Raw genomic sequence first — 7,603 nt, forward strand, 5'->3', positions numbered from 1 at the left:
AAATGCTGGAGAAACTCAGCGGGTGAGGCAGCATCTATGGAGCGAAGGAAATAGGAGACGTTTTGGGGCGAAACCCTTCTTCAGACTGACCTGTAGGTTAATTGGCTTGGGTTTGGATACTTATTATAAGTGTAAATTGCCCCAAGTGTGTTAATGTGCGGGGATGGCTGGTCGGTGCGGACTCGGTGGGCTGAAGGGCCTGTTTCTGCACTGTATATCTAAACTAAATTGCCTGTCACTAGCTTATCAGCAGAACGTGAAGGTGGATTTGCCCGGTTTCCGGACTTGTCCACTTCAGCGACGAAAACATGTCTAAAAATAATCACAAATGTTTGTACTTCTAGTCGGGGTGGGTCGTCATTACCTCATTATCCATAACTCTGCCCAATGCCATTAATGGACAAAACTCCTTCATACAATCTACATACACGTAAGTAAAACAAACACAAAAGCCCGCCTTTCATTGTCTGCCGCAACCTTTCTTTGTCCTAGAGTTAATTTTTGTTAGCTATTCCTTAATTTGTCCTTCCTTTTCCCGTTTCCTCTCAACACTTCATTGTGCTTGTAGGGCAAGCTTGTTTATCCTATTTAGAAAGTATTCCTTGCATCTCATTTGAATTAAACTCTTAATCCCCAGTTTCCCTTTCCACACGTCTCAGAGATATCAGAGTAAGTGGGATCCTACTTGAGGTAGACAATCCTACTTTACCAGAAGACAATCTGTTATTTGGTAATAAATGCTGCCTCACTATATTATTTGTTTAAGTCCCTGATCACATTTCACAGAAATCTCAAAAGATTTAACCTATCAACCTTGCAGCTTAACAAAACCAATTTAGAAGCCGGTTCAAAGCTGCACTTTGCCATATTACTGAAGATATGAAAGGAGGTATGACGGCTAAGCATCTCTGCATCCTTCAAAACAAACACAATTGATTGCCTCTCAAGAAAAGTATTGCGAAACCTCTGTATTCAGGCTCAATCCATTTGAACAAGGTGCCATGAACATGAAAAGCAAATGTGGACTTGGAAGTAATTTAATGAGGCTTTTCAGCCGGTTTATTTCACAGCAGAGCTTAGTGTCAAAATGAAGAGGGAACAAAATAAAGCTCAGTTTTAAGTCAGTATCATTTTAGATCACAGCCTGAATTCTGACAGGAATTGGCAGCTACAAATCTCACCACAATGTACAATTCGGAAACCCCAGATGCAGGTGCAGAAAGTTAAACCTCCTGCCAGGACGTGCAATAAAAGACGCATGCTGTGCTACAAGTATATGAACTTCCCCGTGTTAATGGTGGTTCCATTGCGCATTACAACCGTACATTTAATATAGAATCTGTAGGAAGGAACTTTAGATGCTGGTTTATGCGGAAGATAAATACAAAATGCTGGAGCAACTCAGAGGGACAGGCAGCATCTCTGGACGAAAGGAATAGGTGATGTTTTGGGTCGAGACCCTTCCTCTGGCTCCCAATCTGAAAAAGGGCCTCGACCCAAAACATTACCCATTCCTTTTCTCCAGAGATGCTGCCTGGTCCGCTGAGTTACTCCTGCATTTTGTGTCTACTTGATATAGAAGCCTCATTTGGAACTGGTTTGAAAAGTGTAATAAATGCTGATTTACGCAATGCTGAGTTGTCTTTATATCGATTTTAGACTTGCCAGAATGCTAGTTACTTAAAATAATTGACTTTTCCAGATGATGTAAACATCAATTCAGCAAAATTGCACCATCTCCTAAAATTATACATTTATAAACACAACTTCAATCTCCTGAAAATTTCTATATTGAATTTAAAAAAAATTTTAGAAAGTACTTCTAAGTTTGGATATTCAACAGCAAATTGAAGTCAAGATTTACATATATGTGGCACCCATCACGTCAGGTCTTCTTAAAGGTTTCACAACCGAAGCTGCCATATACAACAATCAAGTTGTAAGATAATCAGTCATATGTTATTTACATCAGCAGGAACATAATTTAGGATTACTACACTGTTGAAATTCAAAATCTTCTCAAGAATGTCAGTCTATTGCACAGCAATTAAAATTCAATCAACTCTTTTTTTTTTAAATCACACAAAAACATTTTTGACTTTGGAATAAAGGATTATCAGTACCTTTAAGACTGCAATTAAAAGTGTTAACATTGCTACAGATGGTCCCACCTTTAATATTTTTTTCTCAGTAAATAGATTCCATGTAAAAGATGGGCCAGAGGCATAACGAGCTATTCTGATAATACACTAACTTCTTCCTGCATATTGTAACTTTCCTTGAAAAAAAAAAAAAAAAAAAAAAAAAAAAAAAATCACAAGAAAAAAATTACCCTCTGGTGTTTCACGTTTCAAATCGTTATTTTCCCTTCAAAGATCGAAGCCAATTACTTCCCAATTTCTGGTTAGAAGACAGGATGATTGTGCAGATCGTTGCATGAACTGACATTGAACAAACCCTTCTGTTTACAAAATGTGTCAGAAGGAACTGCAGCTGCTGGTTTATGCCAAAGATAGACACAAAATGCTGGAGTAACTCAGAGGGGCAGGCAGCACCTCTGGAGAAAAGGAATGGGCGACTTTTGTGTCAAGACCCTTCTTCAGACCCGAAACATCACCCATTCCTACTCTCCAGAGATGCTGCCTGTCCCACTGAGTTACTCCAGCATTTTGTGTCTTTCCTTATATTTACAGATTGCTTCCACTGATCTGTACATGACTGGAATTCACCAGTTACTTCGCTTCACGAGGAACATTATTCTGGGTTTATTCCAAATGAGTGCAAGAATTACTCTTAAGGATAATAAATAAACTGCATTCTTAATGTTTTCAGGAGCATTTAATTCAAAGAATTCATGACTGACACCATAGTCTTGAAGCACAAGCATATTTAAAACATGATTTTTTATCCAACATATATTTAAATGGCTAATACAATAGATACAATTAATACAATGCATTTTACAAAGTTATAAATTGATAGCATTTAGTAGGCAGAATACATAAAAACTTAATATAGCATTCACACACACATCAAAATATTATTAGAGCAGCAGATATTTCCACTGTATATTAATGTAATGTAGCCCATCTCACTGAATAACCCTTTTAAAATAAAGCTTTAAGATTATTACCTGCCAAGGAGCTGTCTTACTAACTTTGATCATTAAATTCACAATATTGGATTACATTACAAATGACAAAACAAATCTGCTATACATCATGTAACAAACATGACTTTTAACAAGTATGACCACAAGATCATCTATCAAGAACCCAAAACAATTTTTAGTCAGCCCATATTGTTTTTGTTTTAAGTGATCAATTACTGTTTTATTTAAACTATTGCAAGATGAAACAGAACTTGTTTCGGCAATCGCGAACAACAAGGAGGGGAGAATCGGAGAAGCATACGCTCACAGCCAATGCACGCAAAATTAAACCTTTTATGGAATTTTTGACATATTATGTGGGTCCAGATATAATAGGGTCTTTATGGAATTAAGCAAAACCGAGTTCACCAACAGGGTAGATCCATACACAAAAAACATATATAATTGTCGAAATCAACTATTAGCACCAATTTCACACACAAAAAACACTGGTTCTATATTGATAATTTTCCTTTAAAAAAAATCGAAGCCAATTACTTTCCAATATCTTGCTACATGTCAGGGTGCATGTACATATTATTTGTAGCAAGTAACATTGATCAGACCCTTATGTTTGCAGAATCCATGCATTGATCTGATTACGAGAGCTTCTTGGTAAAATTAAATCCTGTGACGATTCGAGCTGGGCTGTCAAGCTATTAAGTTGTACAGGACGTTCATCTACCTCGCTGCCCAATTACAATAATGCGATGCGGAGATTTAAGAGGCTGCGTTTGGAACACTAAGTGAATTAATGCCTTGAATGAGAGCATCCGACTCGCACGCGTAACTGAATGTTTTGGAAAGTGGACGGATTACTTCATAACAGGGCAATTTTCGCGTCTCCCTAAAGAATAAGTGACAGCCAACAGAGCGATTCTGCCCATATACTGATCACGCAGATAGTGGATGTGAACAAACAAATTCACATAATCACCAACACCCCCCCCAAAAAAATCAAATGTCCCATCTTATTAAAAAAAGACACAGAGTTAAGGTTCTGCCCCCCACCCTTCCCTTCCACCACCACCCAAAATGTTTCAAAACACAGTAAATAAAAAGTAGCCGAGCTGGACTTACTGATTCCTGTCTCTCTGACGGCGGCCCTGACAATTCTGTTGCAAACTTTTAAACCTTTTGAGTATTCGCAGCAAACCACCAACCATTCACTTTCTCCTCAACTATCAGGCAATAAAAAAAATCCTTCAAGAGTTTTTTTTTTGGGGGGGGGGGTGGGGGGAGGAGGAGGAGGAGAGGGAGAGGGAGGGTGTAAATTAGACAAACATGCCAGAATATTTCCGGGTTAACACACAACAGACTTCATTCCCACTGAAACATCACCTCAGGAATGAGCCCGAGGAGAGGGGCGGGGACCCGAGACGTTGTTCCTTCACTCAATATTAAAAAAAAAAAAATCTGTGTGTATATATGTATATATATATTTTTTCTTTTATAAAAAAAAATACATATATATATATAATTATTTGCCGCTGTTGTACGGAGAGTCGGAACCCAGATGCTGTGCTGCTGTCGTGAGCTGTAATGACTCTGAAGCAGGAAAGGCATAAAATATCTAGTCCAAACATGTTCCCATTTCGCTGCCAAGCAGATACATTCGGGGGAAGCAGAATTGTTGCTATTTTTACTCACCAGTCAGTGGATACAGTATCAGCCGCGAAATGAATAATTGTATAAAAAAGATACAATGTTGCTATTTTTAGTCTCCCTCGGATGGACCTGCCCCTCCGCTTGCTTACAGCAGGCGGGCTTTGGTATCCGTCCGCCACCAAGGCTAAATGCCCTCACCCCCCCCCCCCCACCCTCACCCCCCACCCACCCCCACACACACACACACACTGCTGCTTGGACCTGGGGTTTTAATGCTGGCACACACTCTGTCCTGACACTTTGGCCGGCTTGTTGGAGCCGCTGGGAGTTTGAGAAGCAGGGATCTATTTTTCGCTCTGTGTGGGGGGGCGAAGAGGCCGCGCAGTGGCACACGCCACCCTTGGCATTTGGACGTGGAAGGCGGGCGGGTTCTGGGGCTTTGGTCCTTGTCCGGAGAGAGAACGGCCGCTGCCCCATCAACACCAACAACACCCCCCTGCAGCAGAGGCGACAACCGCCCCCCCTCTATTCCCACATCGCCCCCCTTTTCTTACACTCGTTTTGTCCACCTTAAAGCCCCCCCCCCAAAAATAACATTTCCGGCTCACGACGCCTGCAATTGGCGTTGCCGTGAGTCCCAAGCCAACTACAGATTGCCACCAAGTGCCCACTTCACGCATGGCCCCCATCCCTGCACTCATCATGCCGCTTTTTGTCCACTTTACACCCAAAAATAATAACATTTCCGGATCACAACTGACATTTCCCCGCCCACAATGCGCGACACGATGAGACAAGGGACCCCATTCGCTGGCTGGCTGATGAGTTGATTGAGTGACGGTTACATTCACCAATAACTCGCTGTATTTACCTGTCACTGGGCTGAAATAGGGGCGGGACGTATTGGGAAAACCAATGGCCGAAGGGCTTGCATAAGCTGGTGGACAGATCCCGCCTTACATTGAGGGCGGGATGGGTGAGGGTGACTGACATTTATTCTTCATATATCTTTACATTAAATCATCTCAGGCTGTTCCTTGATACTAGGTTTAATGTATCTTCTCATCCATGCTTGTGTGTGTGCAGGAAGGAACTGCAGATGCTGGTTTAAACCGAAAAGTTCGACACCAAAAGCTGGAGTAACTCAGCGGGACAGACAGCATCTCTGGGGGTTCTGTGTGTGTTCATGATAGTTTGATTAATAATAATTCGAATCGTGAAAGGCTTGGATAGAGTGGATTTGGAGAGGATGTTTCTACTAGTTGGAGCGTTTAGGACCAGAGGTCATAGCCTCAGAATTAAAGGACGTTCCTTTAGAAAGGAGATCAGAGGGTGGTGAATCTGGTGAATTCATTGCCGCAGAAGGTAGTGGAGGCCAAGTCAATGGATATTTTTAAAGCAGAGATAGGTAGATTCTTGATTAGTACAGGTGTCAGGGGTTATGGAGAGAAAGCAGGAGAAAGTGGTTAGGAGGGAGAGATAAATCAGCCATGATTGAATGGCAGAGTTGACTTGATGGGTCGAATGGCCTAATTCTGCTCCTATCACTTATGAATGTATGATTAATAAGGGTGTCAGGGGCTATGGAGAGAAGGCAGGAGAAAGTGGTTAGGAGGGAGAGATAGATCAGCCATTATTGAATGGCAGAGTAGACTTGATGGGCCAAATGGCCTAATACTACTTCTAGAACTTAGGAACTTATGGATAGACAACATATTGTTGCACTCATCAACATGCGCTTATTAACTCTGAGGCAAATAGTGATTTAGAAATATTGAGCAGGCAGTATGTCTGCAAAGAGAAAAGGTTAATGTTTTAGGTTTAGTTTAGTGATACAGCGCGGAAACAGGCACTTCGGAACACTGTGTACGCGCTGACCAGCGATTCCCGCACACTAACACTTTCCTACAAAATTAGGGACATTTTACAATTATACCGAGCCGACAAACCTGTATGTCTTTGGAGTGTTGGAGAAAACCAGAGATCCCAGAGAAAGCCCACGGGGAGAATGTACAAACTCCGTACAGACAAGCATCCGTAGTCAGGATCGATGCCGGTTCTCTGGCGCTGTAACGCAGCAACTCTTTCCGTTGCGCCACCGTGCCACCCCATATCTGGGACCCTTCATCAGAACAGGTGGAAGAATGTGAGTGGTGGTGGAAGGATGGGAGATCCAGCATTAGTGTATCTGTAGGTGTCGATGCCATATCCTCGGGTGCCATTGTGAAGGTTTGTATCATAAGACTAAGTAAGGGCAGAGATGGTTTGTTGGGACTTTGGAGATAAGCTGTTTGGACTATAAAGAGAGTCACTGCTGGAGATGAAGCTACAGATCTGAATGCTATGAAAGACACTCTTCCTGAGATAGACAGAGGAACAATATTGAATGGATGTGGCGGGGTCAAAAATGTCTCATTTGAGCCTCAGTGAGGCTCAAACGAAATTCCGTTTCCACAGCCATACAAACAAAGACAATTTCCTACAGACATATACACAATTTAATTCACACAAACATCCATCACAGTGAACCCACTGTGATGGAAGGCAAAAAATGTCAATAAAGAAAATGCAACCTCTGTAATGACATTTGTAACTTTGATTGCGACATTTTCTTATTGTGACAGGTTTGGAAGCCTAACTGGGGATTCGCAAACATTCATTGGTGAGAAACATGGAAAGATTTAAAATGTATTAATATTCACGGATTTTGAAAAGGAAACAGGTTTATGACGGCATCTGTGTTTACAAAGACAGGTATGCTATGTGGGGGTTGAGATGAAGGCTTTTAATGTCTGTTCTAAAAGGAAGGAGTGAAGAAATGAAAACAATAGACAATAGATGCAG

The 7,603-nt window shown here is 41.4% G+C and overlaps 1 protein-coding gene across 1 annotated transcript in view; it reads right to left on the minus strand.

Annotated features, from left to right (window-relative positions):
* mef2aa (myocyte enhancer factor 2aa) overlaps window positions 1–4,925 on the minus strand; it is a 170,683-nt gene extending 165,758 nt beyond the window's left edge. The window contains 1 exon segment of the mRNA XM_055661052.1: window positions 4,802–4,925. The gene's annotated coding sequence lies outside the window, so the exon portion shown is untranslated.
* Window positions 4,926–7,603: the final 2,678 nt, after the last annotated feature.

This window comes from Leucoraja erinacea, chromosome 33 (assembly GCF_028641065.1).
Source record: "Leucoraja erinacea ecotype New England chromosome 33, Leri_hhj_1, whole genome shotgun sequence".
Lineage (NCBI taxonomy): Eukaryota > Metazoa > Chordata > Chondrichthyes > Rajiformes > Rajidae > Leucoraja > Leucoraja erinaceus.